General features: G+C 30.6%; 1 protein-coding gene across 2 annotated transcripts in view; it reads left to right on the top strand.

The window, feature by feature from the left end:
• Positions 1 to 8,569: 8,569 nt before the first annotated feature.
• Positions 8,570 to 15,691, top strand: part of LOC143063041 (LIM homeobox transcription factor 1-alpha-like) — a 29,554-nt gene continuing 22,432 nt past the window's right edge. The window contains exon 1 of one of the 2 annotated variants that reach the window (XM_076234957.1): positions 8,570 to 8,747. The gene's annotated coding sequence lies outside the window, so the exon portion shown is untranslated. The remainder of the gene's footprint in view (positions 8,748 to 15,691) is intronic. The other variant, XM_076234958.1, reaches the window with a different exon arrangement.

Genomic DNA, 15,691 nt, shown 5'->3' with positions numbered 1-15,691 from the left:
ATACTAAAACATTTAAATGTGAAATTTTTTCTGACTTTACCTTCACTGAGAAATCATAAAACTAAGTATTTGAAAACCATGGACGTTTAATAATAAAAATCGTTCATATGGCAAAAAGAGATCAGACGAATGGCCAAATTCGTCTCTGCCTCAGGGAGATGAGACCTAAGTTTGTTTTAATAATTGCGGATTTTTCAACTGAGAATTTTAAAACGGCTGTGTTACCAGTTTAATCTAATAGTTTGTTTCTATGTATGTTGGCGTTTGTTTCTGTTGCATTGCAGCGTTTCCGTTGTTCCGTTGTTTTTCTCTTACAGTTAATGTGTTCCCCTTCGTGAAAGTTTGTAACCCATATATATTTATTTTTTTCTCGACTTTTGAACAAGGTATATTATTGTTGCCTTTATTTGAAAACCATGCCAGTCACTACGCTCTGATTATTGAGCTAATATTACCAGCGACCCAGTGCTAATTAAACAAACAAACAACACTTTACGAATTTGGAGCGTCCAGAGTCATGATTTTAGACGGGCCTATGGACAAGGATAACAAGGTGTCAAAAAATAGACTCATAATAATCTTATTTCTTGTAAGTACCTGTGTCATCTAATAACAGCATTTGCACATATTAAAAGAGAAATTGGTCGAACTTGGACCGCGTTCACCAGCGTCTTCGTTTTGCAATGCAGTGTCACATATTTCTCAAAAATTGAACTACCAGAAAAAAGTTTCAACCACGGACAAAAATAGACAAACATGCATTTACAACGTGCGTATAGCGTACAAAATATTAACCCTGCTATATATGTCCATACAAATCACAATAAAGTATAAAGAAATATTAACTTTTACATTTCTTACTCACCAGAAGAAAGGTCAAAATACTTTACCTGTTTATATGAAATAATGTCCTACTTTATATATAAACTGTCTCGCCATACTACCAATTCTTTGCGTCAAAAATATACTCGAATTGTGGCAATATGACGACATAATTATACAAGTCAAAACTAACATATCTTTTATCACAAAAAATAGACATTTCACACAGATGTTTTCTGAAAGTAGATATGAGCAAAAAAAAGGTATTTAATACCAACATAACATCTTTGAATAATAAATTTTGTTGCAGAATATCTAAGTATTAATGTCAAGACTTTAGAATAGTAGGTCCATTTCTGTAGTTTTTGCAATTTTGAACTAAAAACAAGATATTTGAAACCTCTATACAAATATGAAATGTGAAATTCAAAATTATAAATACTGACATATATTTTATCACAAAAAATTGACATTTTATACAGATGTTTTCTGAGAGAAGATATGAGCAACTGCCTTACAAAAAAAGGTATTATACCAACATAAACATCTTGAAAAATAAATTGTGTTGCACAATATCTAAATATTAATTACTTAAAAATGAGATAATTTCGGTAGTTTTTGCAGTTTTGTATCAAATTCAACAATTTGAAACCTTAATGCAAATATGACAATACACCTATCTCATGAAATTGCAGGAATTCCGAATACATTTATGGCTCCATTACCCATTTTATAACAGGAGACCTTAAAATCGTTCGTGACCGAATGTTGAAATCATTCCTCAGTAAAGGACCTAAATATCGCCCCCGTCATTATTAATTGGAAAGAATGTCGTAACATCGTCCACGACTCGATCCGTTCTTCCTGCTCTAAATGGACAAAACGAGCGAGAAAGTGCTGACTAGAAATCATTAGATTCTTTTTAAATTCGGCAATGAACATAGGTGATATAGGTATTCAACATTTTAAAGATCATTTTACTCCTAACAACAACCATAATAGTTTCTCGTATTAAGCATAAGCTAAACGAACTCGCCAAGGTATTTGTTTTTATTCTGGCTTTATAATAGATGTAGGAAGATGTGATGTGAGTGCCAATGAGACAACTCTCCATCCAAATCACAATTTAAAAAAAAGTAAACCATTATAGGTCTATGTACGGCCTTCAACACGGAGCCTTGGCTCACACCGAACAACAAGCTATAAAGGATCCCCAAAATTACTAGTGTAAAACCATTCAAACGGGAAAACCAACGGTATGAGCCTGCTTACAATAACATTATTGTAAATTTTACATTGAGGTTCTACAAAGGGAAAAAAATGAATTCACCAATATTCAAACTGACTTCATTTTCGGAAAATGACATCTGTAACAAACATAAACTTTTAGCTACCTCTTTACAAGCAGAATAATGAAAGTTCCTACTATGTACTAGCTTCCGAAGCTGCACAAAACTCGTTACAAATATAGATTTAGTTCGTCTACAAGCCTTTGTCTCACTTCTAAACTATCTTGTCTACTTACTAGTTCACCTTGTATTATAAAACAAACTGTTAATAAGTTGTTAAAGTAAGGCCTTTAAAAATAGTGAAATTAACAACTTTTAGAGTGTTAAAAATTCGTTGAAAGTACTTGCTTATATTGATCATTTCAAAACTGTTCAAAGTTTTGATTTTTCTAGCCTATATACGACTTTGACTCATAATCAAATTAAGAAAACAATTACACATCTGATTATATAGGCATTTTAAAAAACGGAATGCGAATATACATGTTCACACTCTTTAAAGTCATTTTTTTAGTAACAACAAACAATTGAAACTGCCTTGATACTATAAATGCCCTTGAATGTTTACTAGATAACATTTTTGTTCGCCATGGAGATTCCGTATATCGTCAGGTTATTGGAATTCCCATAGCGACTAACCCTGCGCCCCTTATTAATGTATTGTTATGAGTTACAATATATGGCTAGAATCAGCAAAGACCCATCGAAACAAAAATAGCACTTTGTGATATTTAGATGATATATTGACTCTCAATAATGACGGCTTCAGTGAGTACACTAAAGAGATTTATCCTGCCGAACTAACTTTAAATAAAGCTAATACTAACTATGAACACTGTCTTTTCCGTGATCTTGATATCTATACCTTAAACGGGAAGCTTAATATCAGAATTTATGATAAAAGAGATCATTTTCTATTGTTCATTATCAAATTTTAGATGGTGACGTTCCCTTGTCACCATCTTATGGTGTTTATATATCTCAACTTGTTAGATTCGCTCGTGTATTTAATAACGCATTTGATTTAATTGAAAGAAACCTCTGTATTACTGAAAAATTATTACACCACGGTTTTCGATTCACGGTTCACAAACTAGTCAAACCATATTCAACTTTTAAGCATCGGTACAAGGACATCATTCGTAGATATAAATCAACATGCAGACATCTGATACGTTCAATTATTTCGAATTCAATATTTTATGGTAATATTCTTTACAAAGCACAAAAATGTCGGCATTCACCTCAAAAGCTAACCAAACCTTTAAACAGACGTATTCGGAAAGGATATAGTTAAGATACTGTTGTCAGGTCATTAAGGATTACATATTTTGTAATTGATATTGATTCGCTCATAGGTTCTTTGCATTGGAAATAAACACATTTATTCTAAAACCAGTTTTTGTCATGATACGAGTTATGTTCTTCTCATATATATTATGATGGTATAATACTATAATATTCATATAATGAATACATAATCTTTCAATCAGTTTAATTGAGATCTAGAGCTGGCATGTCAGTAACTGTCCCCTGTTATTGTCTCTTGTTAACTTTTCTTACATCGGACTTGGACTTCTTTTAAACTGAGTTTTACTGTGGGTAGTGCTATAAACTCATCATACCAGGACTTGATTTAGTATATACGCCAGACGCGCGTTTCGTCTACAAATGTGTTTCTTTATTCTACATTGGCTAGAGGCATAGGGGAAGGTTGAGATCTCACAAGACTTGTTTAACCCTGCCACATTTTTGAGCCTGTCCCAAGTCAGGAGCCTCTGGCCTTTGTTAGTCTTATATGTTTTTTTTTTAATTTTAGTAAATTTAAATGTTTTGGGCTGTAGTGTGACGTCAATTTTCACTGGACTAGTACACAATTTTATTTAGGACCAGCTGAGGACCACCTCCGGTTGCGGGATTTTCTCGCTGCGTTGAAGACCCATTGGTGGCCTTTGCAGGACTGTTGTCTGCTCATTGATCGGGTTGCTGTCTTTTTGACATATTCCCCATTTCCATTCTGAATTTAAAAAATAAATGTAGGATTCAAAATTTTAAATACTGATAGTTGTCATGCTGATAACTATAGTTATTATTCGCTATTATTATCTATAATACTATTTGGTATTCAAATTCATGAGGCAAAAAATAAACCCTCACCATACCTTCTCCTTTTGAGTGTACGTAAAATTTGACTTTTTGACTTGCACAAGCTAATAAATATCAAAATACAAAAACTGCTACACAAAAAGATATCAATAAGTGAGTGTATTATATGCTTATTCCCCTAATAAATGTGTGGCGTCATTTGTGGTCTCATTTGAGCTCAATAACAATTTAGTCGAAATATTTATGAAATTTAAATTGAGAATGGATAGAGGGAATAGGTAAAAGAAACAACAACCCGTCAAAAGAGCAGAAAACAGCCCAAGGCCACCAATGGGTCTTAAACACAGGGACAAAATCCCATACCGGAGGTGGTCTGTCCCCTTTACAAAATTGTGAAATTATACTAATTTTGCTAAAAAAAATCTTGAAAATGTCTGTTTTCAAATTCAACGATTAGCAAAATTAATATTCATATGGTGTAAGTCCTTTCTTTAGAAGCTTAAAAAAATATTTATAATGACTAACATATTTCTTTATCATTATTTTCTGTTAATTCACAGGTCTAATATAAGACTAAAAATGTGCTGTTTAACTAATATATTCAAAACACAATAAGAAATTTTGATCATATTTTGAAAAATAAGAAACCCGTAGGGTTCGTCCTTTATCTTTTGAATCATATTTACGTCACAGGCTTGCGTATTTTAAGCATGCTGCTTTTGGAGCTAATTGCATTAACTGTGGGGATGAAAACATCACAGGGAGCTTTGAAAGTTCATTAGTCGAATAAATGTCTGCAAAACAATACACGGAAAACAAAAATTGAGTATCACGAGGAACGTCAACAAGCAAGATGCACTCAAGTACTTAAGAATCCGATTTCATTGAACGGGAAGCTGTTCCTTTTCCACAAGTGGCAAACAAAAATTTGTTTTGTATATGATCATGATATATCTTTAGGTTTATAGTTTATGAATAAGTATTATATAGATTATAATAAAAAAAAAGGAGAATTTACAACATTTATACATAAGATAGACTTAAAATATATGTAACTGCAAATGAAATAAATGAAATTTCGTGTGTCCAAAGAGTTAACTTACCTTCATCAAGCCTAGAATGCGTGGATAGTCTACTATATATATATAATAAATAAATATATATATAGCAAAAGTAAATAAACACGGTGTACAGAATGTATATAATAATATTTTTAAATTTGCAAACTACATTTCACATCAAATAATAACAGTTCGTTAAAATATTGTCACTAGCGCTTTCATGCCTTCTGGCAATCTTCAGGCGACGTTTTAACAATGTCCTTGACGACACTGCCGTTGGTAACGTTTATTACGTTACAATAACGGTAAGGGGAGATAAATCAAACGTGTTTACGTAGATCCGTTTAATTTTGGCTGAAAGTCCTATATATATATACTATATAACCAAACAAAGGCCTAACAGAATAAGGAAATTCAACTAAGATTACCTTTTTCTGAGTGAGTTTCAGCCTTTATTTCTAAGTTATAATTTCTATGAACAGGGAAACTAATTCAGTATATAATCGTTTGATACTTTGGGGTTTTTGAATTTGCTATTTAAATAGGGACTTCCGTTTTGAATTTTTCTCGGAGTTCAGTATTTCTGTTATTTTACTTTTTATAAAATCGTGCCAGAAACGACGCATTGACTCCTGACCTGCCGTTACTCTCTGAACTTAAACTCCACAAGCAGTTGTATCGACCTAGTGATAGAAATAAAATTGACGCTTTATAAATTTTGATCGTCAAGAGTGTTTTTGTTTTTCTGATTTAACATTCATCAGGAACGTTCGAACCTAACCACGTAAGGCAAAAATGTGTAAATAGGCTGCAACGTTAAGAGCTATTTGACCAAAAGGACCTAAGCAGTAGAGCAAAATAGACTAGCTTTGCTTATTGTTGATGGCCGAACGGTGACCTATAGTTGTTAATTTTGGTGTCATTTGGTCTCATGTGGAGATTTGTCTCAATTCGATCATCCCACATCTTCTTTTTTATATCAACAGTTCAAGGTAGCTGCAGTATGTCAATAACCGGTAAATACATTGATGACGAGGCTTCTGACCTCAGACTATCTAACAACCAGTTTTAGTTACCTTCTATCGGTGATGCATTTCTATATTATCCTTAATGATACATTGTATGTACAATGGTTCAAGTAGATGTCAATGGTAAATTTACTTGCAACTTACAAGACTGCACCTGGGTGTATGTAAAAAAAAACTTTATTTCAATTATATTTATATGTATATAAGAAGATTGTGCCAATTTGTCATGTCTCCAAAATAGACAAAATTACACAGAAATTAGTGGCAAAAGGTCCCTTTACGATATTCGACATTGAGCTAAGTTCATACTGCATTAAAAGCCCATTAATATGAAGTATTTTATAATTTCCGATTTCTTTACTGTTTGTGCAGATGACATTGACTGACCAAGAAAATCAACATTAATTTAAATAGAAATTCCACTATTATTATCCTAAAACTATAATATAGTATACTATTTTTGATTTTTAAATGATATGCTTTCATGGAAATAAACTGAATTGCCTATTTACCAAAACGAATAAACAAAAAGCTAAAGTTTTTTGAGTCCAAAAATGTTTTAGGGACCAATAAACAGGATTTTGAGATCCCTTTAAGAATTTTGGTTGAAGAGACTTCTCTCTTAGGCAGCAATCATTTGATTTTCTTGGGGGGGGGGGGGGGGGCCTATGGTTTTTTTTTTTGGAAAAAAAAGTTTGTTTCAAGTTTTTGGAGAAAAAAATAATATGTTTTTGATTTTGAGAAAAAACAAAATGTTCGTTTCACCCTCAGCTGCCACTATATGTAATGCTAAAATTGAAAGAAAAAAATTGTTTTCGACTTGTCGCGAAAAAAATAGATTGTTTTTTGTAAATGGCCTTTACAACAATAAAAAAAAACAAAACATCATTCTTCAAATTAGTAATCCTTCCGTTGGTATTAGGATTGTGTAGATTTGTAATTGTTTTCGTCTTTAAACTCATATGGTCTAATTACAAGTGGGGAATATGTTTTCACGCAAGTAAAAACAACTTTAACCCCACCATGTGATGTGTCTGTAACGAGTTGGGCTATTTTGAACCTTGCGTATTTCTGGGGTGTTTTTCTCAGAGTAGTATTGGTCAGTTGTTTTGTCCAGTATTTTTGCAAACTCCTCTTTAAATATACTTAGTATTTAACCGTGTAAAATATGCAGTTATATAAACTAAGTTTTTAAACGACTTTAAGATAATGAAAGTGTAATTTCTATTTACATTAATTTTCATTTTCTTGGAGAATCATCACTTACTACACAGTCAATTTCGATTTCACATACAGGAAGAAGTGAAAAGAAAAGAAAGCGGAAATTATACAAAAAGATAATTTTCTTTTTGTAATATTAATTTATTTATACGATGTATATATGGAGTTAAAAAACTAAGAGACCAGTTTCTAAATGGCTTAAGATAATGATGAAAGTGGAATTTATTTTTTCATTAATTTTGATTTTCTTGGAAAATAATCACTACACAGTCAATTTCAATTGCACAAACAGTAAGAAGAAAAAAGAAAAGAAAACTGAAATCATAATAAAAAAAAATTACTTCATTGCATAAAGGAGTCGTAATCATGACTAACATCCTTTCTCTCTTGTTTTCATCTTCCACCCCAACTAAAACTTCAGTAACCAGATTTGCATAATACGCTTGTATGGTCAGTAAATCAATTTGCTTAATATAATTTAATTATTCTCTATGCATATAAATCAGTTTTAAATGTAAAATTTTTGCTTTAACTTTAATTTTAGGCATATATTTTTTTTATTTCAAATGTTGGCTTTTTATTATCGCTAGTGAATTCTTCATTGGCATACTTCTTTTAAGAGTTCCACAAGTAAAAAAAAACAGTTAGTTTTTACTTTTTTATTTTCTTCTAATATCATACAGACTTATACTTTTAACGCAAGATTCAAATATTTATTTTATACAGGCTTTATATGATATGCGTACGTTTAATATTAATTTGTTTGGGGTTTTTTTTTTTTTTGTTTTTTTTTTTTTGCATTTTTCATCATAAGCATCTTCTGTAATAAAACATATTTTTCTGCATTTTCCCATGAAAAAGGGAAAAATGAAAACGGTGTGAAAATAATCACACAACATCGAACCAGTGACAAACTTGACGATGATAATCCATCTGTTTGTCAACAAATCACTGCTTTCTATTTGTAATCAATAAACACCTTTGATAAAGCAAATGGCCAATAGCTTTTCTATCTCCTTTAAAGGAAGAGCTCCACTAGCTGTCGATCACACATGGGCAGATTGATTGACAACAAGTCGTCAGATTCAATTAGATTTCACATTTCCGAAATAAACATTCTTTGACAAGACGAAAAATTGACCTCGGATAAAAATTTCAAACAGATTCTGTAGTAAATAATTCAAGAAATTTACCCTGGAGCATACTTCAACAATTTGCAGGTAAATATCTTTTTCTTTTTAAATATTTTATACTGAAGATGCATTTTAATGCATTGTATCAATTGATTGTTTTATAGAAAATCAAACTTAGAAATGTAACACAAATTAAAAAACGAATTTAACAGGATTTTTGTTGGTTGTTTATTTGTTTCTGGAAACAGACTGGAATTATTTTTGTTCATTATTATATATTTGGTTAAGTTTGTCTTTCTAAGAGAAAAAAGGCTTGACCACAAACACCAAATCCTGATACAGATGATATTAGACACAGATGATATTAGACGCACTGTTTTGTCTATTTATTAAGAAAAAATAATTGTTAGGTTTAAACACCCAATTTGAAAGAAAAATATTATTTGCTTAAGTTAAATGTTATTTCAAAAAATTTCACAATTCTTTTCTTTTTTCTTTTTTTTCATGATACACTTTTTTTCAAGTTGTATTAACGCTGAAGAGACAAGTTTTATATAAAAGATAAAATAATTATAATACATGTATGTTTAATATAATTGTTTAATCAAATATTAACATGTTTAGTTGTGGATGCGACTTTTATATTTCAATTACCACCCGTTTACATTTTTATAGACTTGTTAATAGTTTACTAACCGTTTGAAAATTAAAAATAAATAAAGATAACTTAAAATTAACAATGTTGTTCACAACTGTCCGGAAGATATATAATCTTCAAAAATCAATTGCAGTGAATGGTATATTTAAAAGTTTACTTATATTACAAATGATTAAAACCTACAGTGCACCAAACACATAGATATAAAATACTCGGGAAGAAAATAAAAAAATAAAAAAACAATTAACAAAATTAGCTAAAGAATATACTACACAAAAAAATCATTTTATGCAAAAAAATTAATGTAAAAATAGTCATAATTTACTCTTTATTCGTATATTGTCCAATAGTCCTAGATTATGACGTGACAAACAAATGCAATCCTCTTGTTTGTTTCCAGAATATATTTTCCAGTGTATGAAAATCTTTTTTATGTTTATAATATAATTTACTTCGTCTGAAATTTGTTTTAAAAATGTTAGAGCAGCACGCTTGCCTCCTCTGTGTGTTTGTTTGTTAGTAGGTTTGTGTGTTTGTTTGTTAGTAGGTTTGTGTGTTTCCTCGCCAAACATGAAAGCGATGCATATCAATCAGTCAAAAAATTGTATGACTGCTGATATAATTTATTGCAAGCTTAAGTGTATTTTTTATATATATTTAAAAGTTTTGAAATTCTGTTTCGCGGTTATAGTCAAAAGCAGTTTCAACTTTTTCAAGATAGTATTTTAATCTTTAAAAGTTACTAATTTAATGTGCGTGCGTGTGTTCAGTACCAAAATAAAGCGGTGAAGAAATAGCACTTGTGCGTTACCTATAATCCAAGAAATATCACAATATGTGAGTGGTCAAATAACGGTTTTATTTATTCGGTTGAATTTTTGGAATTCCCAATTTACAATGATTTACAAATAATTTATAGCAGTCATTCTACTAACGGGAGAATACCACCGGGTGTCGGAACACTTAACTAATAATTATTGAACATTTTCAAGTAATTAATTTTAAGATGCAATCTCTATTTCATCGATGAAATGAACAAAATGATATTTACCATTGAATAGTTCATTTTATCATCTAAATGGCCTTTTAATCACTTGTCATATTTTATGGCATGAAAATCAAACGAAACAACTCGCTTCCATGTTTGACAGAAATAAGAAAATGAACAAATTCAAATAATTGCAATTTTCACCGCATATCATGAAAGTATGTAAATATTTGTTAATTTCCCAAATAAACTTTGTGCATCCTAATCAAACATATAATTTGCATAAAATGTTTAACCAGAGTGTCCGTTCAATTAGTGAATTGCATGTCATAGTATCCTTATCGGTGTTTAACCGTACCTTTGTCGATAGGAAAGTTCTAATTGCAATTAGAGTATTTTCCGACCCAACAATGTTATCAGGTGTTCTATGTTAGAATTTCCATCTGTAGGTTATAAATATGCCACTTTGATAGTGCTATCTTTTGATAAAAATAATATTATATTTTCCGTTCGCGTACTTTAAATGATGAATTAAAAAGTTAAACAACTCGGTTAGCAGTTTGCTAATTTCTCTTAATCACTGTAACTGTGAACTCTTCGAATAAAGTTGTACACGGAACCTTTAAATGTTTATCATACAAACGAAATAAAACGGCGATAAACAGTTAAGTCCTTATGGTTGTAGGTAATTTATATTTTATATACAGTAACTCATCGAAAACTTTTGAGGACGTTAGTATTTTTTTATTTCTGCTCATAATAATCATTAGAATATTCCCCTTTTTTAAGTTGTTATAAATCTTTTATTTATTATTATTATTATTATTATTATTATTATTATTATTATTATTATTATTTCTTTTTTAAAAATGGCTGTGTTGTTTAATATTCAAACGCAGTCACTGAAGTATCATAATGCCGTTTTTGTAATGTATTACGTTTGCAATCCGGTTCTATTTATTATTTTTCTATCTACGCCTAAAAGTCTACTGAAAATGGGGTTGCTTCGACTACCACCCATGCCATGCAATAGTCAGTTTACCTGATACATTTGATACCAACGCCATACCAGAAGACGCCTGTTCTTTTCTACATCAAAATTAAAATCTCTTATTTAAAAACGTATGTGGTCTTTTCTTTCTTACAAGTGCATATATTTGAACAATATCACTAAAGTTATAGAAGGCCCGAGAACACAGTTATTACGTAGTGTATTTCTTTTAGACAATAAATTTAAATTAAAAAAATCGCACCTACTCTTTCTTAAAAAGATTTTTACAGTGTAGTGTACTACCAGTGAGACAAATAATATCAAAATTATAGAAACTTCTACCAGCTCTAACTCAAAATATTGACAATTCTGTGTGTAGGGGGTGTAAAATTCAGTTAGACAGCTTCAGACGTGATAAAATTTGACCTTTTTGAACTGGACCAAATCACTACTTAACATAAAGATTCAGCACCAAATCTTTTTAACATGTAAATACATCCCCCTTCTTAATATTTCATTCATTTAATATCAAGAAATAATTTGGGAAAGTGTATCAAATAAAACATGCAAGTTATACACTGTTGACACTAGGGACTATATTACGATAACTGTGTCCTTGGATGTTCATCATTATTATAATGGGTTTTTTTTTTTTGCATTCCGATAACCGTTAAAGTCAAAATTCTGTACAAAACAAAATGGCGTCTTATTTTGAACAAGCAAATCAGATTTGTCTTTTCATTCCAAAATCAACTTGTCAAAGATCAAAATGGAAGACTAACCCCTATATTCATCATATATTTACTCCATGCTAATTCATATTCTCTCAATAAGTGGTTGACATTCTGGCAATTTATCATTTTGTTTGAACTATAGAAGGGTTATGAACATGTATCAAATAATTTAAAAATAAGAATACATAATATTGTTAGCGGATATTGCTTTTTTCTTCTTTTTGTATCATTGTAAGATTTTTGTTCCAAATATGTAAAGTTTTGGTGGAGATTGCCTTAAAGCTAAAACGATATGCATTAATCCACTCATCTGATGCTTCACGATTCCAAGTAAAAGCAGTATTGTGAACTTCTTTTTGGTATATTGTAGTTTACATAATAACTTTTTATCTTCATAGCCAGTTTTTTTATGTCTTATCGTTATCTTTTTTTTTATATTTTATAGTAAAAAAGTGATATTTTGAATCTAGAGATGGTTCTCACATATGTGACCAGAAATGTCAAACAATGTTCTGTTTTATTTTACGTAGGTTTATCACGCATCGTGATCAATATAATGGAATTTGATGCGACTGTCATACAAGTGGTGGATAAAACCAGGTTCAATCCACCATTTACTACATTTGAAAATGCCTGTATCAAGTCAGGAATATGACAGTTGTTTTCCATTCGTTTGATGTGATTGACTTTTGATTTTGCCATTTGATTATAGGGACTTTCCGTATTGAATTTTCCTCGGAGTTCAGTATTTTTGTGTTTTTGTGATTTTACTTTTTATTATAGAACTATTAGTTTCTACTCTTGTTTGCCATAACCAATTGTAGATCTGAAACATTACATACAAATACTATCAATATAAAAATAAGACGATCTGGTACAAAGTATATGATCAACAAGAGACCACAATTTATTTATTCAATGATTTTTATTTTATTTTATAATTTAAGGCCGAATAAAAACTTTAAAAAGACTGGTCTACTCTTGAAGTCATTCTTGAATTATATGATCTAATAGAATGTTACAAAAGCATGTAATTCATTTCAGAGTGATTATTCAATCACTAAATTTGACTTGCATCTGTCTTTCGTCTAGTATTTGATCCTTTTATATGCCAAAGAATTTAACTTTCAATGCTTTATCGCTGTGACAGGGCTGAAGTCTTGCTACAGTGTTAAAGCCTAATTGTAGCCATGAAAACTTTTAAAAGATGAACTTCTTACACGACTTTTGACCGTTTATTGTGACTTTCAACCAAGTAATGAGGATTAAGATCTAATCCTGAAATATGTTAATGTAAAATGAGACTTTGTAAATATGGTCATGAAATATTACCGCGTGTTTACAAGCCGTTGAAGATGTATTCAAAAGACCATAAATAGCTGCGTCTTTGTGTTGTATCGGCAATCTGCATGACGTCTGCTTGTCTTCTGTATACAAATTATATGCTATTTGGAGACGTCGGTTATGCTTGTATATTTTAACTACATACGGGAATAATATATCAGAATACATAACCATTAGAGTAGATTATTTTGTTTGATCCAATATTTAATAGTTCGAACAAGATAAAGGGTAGTTAAACGAGCGAGTAGGAACAAAAATAAGTTATTATTTTTTGTTTAGATTTTCAATGAAGAATAAAAGTTTATGTCTTGTGTCAACTAGTATATGAATTTCTATCATTTTCCTGTATTTTCTTTAAATTTGTTATATAATATTGAAAGATTAGTTTCACATTATATTGGATCTTTGACAAACGAATTTTTATGGAAATTACATGTACAAGGTCAACTTGTTACCATTCTCACAGCTGCCGAAACTTATTTTAATTTTGACTTGAAATGGCGAAATAAGAGTCTTCGAACAAATTTATATTTAGACGGAAGTGTTTTTAAATTAGACTCTGTATACATCTTCTTAAAATTTTAGTAAACAAGAGAAGAAAATGAAAAAGACATAAAGTAAATAGTTAAATGACAAAGGATCAACACAAAACGAAAGCGGATAAGTTAAAAATAAAATTGAAAAAAAAAAATATAAGAAAGATTATGAAACCACCTCTAATCCACATTTTCCAAAACAAGAAAAATGATTCATCTTATACAACAAAAAGCTCCTCCCTGGCAATTAATTAAACTTTGATTTTATGTATGTAAGAGTGTGGAAAGGAATACAGAATAGTGAACAATTAGTTCACAAAATAAAGAATTGTCCAACAAAATAGACTAAAGAAAATTGAAGAACAAATTTTTCCCTTTAAATCTTCAAATGTATTCATATTGGGTTTTTAATATAATCATTTTTATTATTTTTTTGAGCATACAAACTCAGAATAATTTTAGTTCATACGGTACTTAGAGTAACTGTTTAGCTTTCAGGAAAACTATAAATAAGTGTTCAAATCAGTTATTTTTTTGTTGTTCTTATTTGTTTTATGTCACAAGTATCATTTTACTTGTATGACAATACAAAATTATATTATAACGATTGCGTTCTTATCATTTCTGATTGCTACATAGAAAAAGCTATTTATACTAAGCTTCGAAAGAAAGATGTACTGGTTTGCGCATGTCCGCCTGTGTGTCCTCTAAAAGTCTGTTTATCCTTTCCATGGCTTCATCCCTTTACCGATATGCTTATATTTACTGAAACAAAAGTCAATTATGAATTTTTCATTGCAGTTTCTCGGAAACAGCGTATCAAAGCTGCATGCTATTTTGTATCAAACTTGATGTGAGCATACGCATCTTCGCTATCCAAGGGTTACAATGCAGACCACTTTTCTCCACGTGGAAAGGGGACTGAATCGTAACCCTTGGCTCAATAGCGAAGGTGGATCACGTGGAGAGAAGGGTAACCCATGGAGCAAAGTATATTGTTTCTAACGTTGTAATTTTCATTAAAAAAAATCAGCACAAAGAAAACTGTTTTGTGGATTTCTGGTTAACTTTTATAGATTAAAAACCAGAAGAAATTCTTCTAGTCACTATTGATACCCCTGTATTTATCAGTATCGAAATACTGACTACTCAGATCATGCTGCAAAGGATGTAGGGCAAATGAAATGATAAAAAAACAGAAAAAACAACAACACAGGTAGTCGATTATTGATGGGTGTAAAAAACACATCAGAAATCATAGTATTGTTTATCATAGATCTGAGAGTCCTCCAACAGTGACAAAGCTTGTTGCATTGTTGCATCATCTGTAATGTTATAAAGAGGAGGATCATTTAAGATTTTTTATAATGACGAGGAAAAAAACAAAAAAACAAATAGGTTTGTAAAAAAGTACCTGTTTATCCATTACTGCATCACTTGTTATCACCTTTTCATCGGAGAAAAGTTCCTTCTGTTATTTCTCTTTAATCCTTTAAGCTTAGGATGGCATGCCGTTATATGTTTAGAATCTATTTTTTAAAGTCGTTTACAGTTCTACGCATTTTGTTCTCTTGTGTTGTATTGTAAAGGAGATAAAATGTCAAGGTTTTGTCAAAAATGTGTATAAGTTAAAATACCTTTCAAGAGATGCAAATTCTGTATCCGTTTTTGTACAGTAACATATACTATTCACAGATGTTCGAAAGGTGTTTTTTTTTCTAAATGCAGTGTCAATTTTACATACATAAATATACTGGTGCACTATCAGTTCTCAAGGGTA

Source organism: Mytilus galloprovincialis, chromosome 2 (assembly GCF_965363235.1).
Source record: "Mytilus galloprovincialis chromosome 2, xbMytGall1.hap1.1, whole genome shotgun sequence".
NCBI lineage: Eukaryota > Metazoa > Mollusca > Bivalvia > Mytilida > Mytilidae > Mytilus > Mytilus galloprovincialis.
The sequence above is the reverse complement of the archived record's forward strand: the minus strand, read 5'-3'. Positions and strand labels throughout refer to the sequence as shown.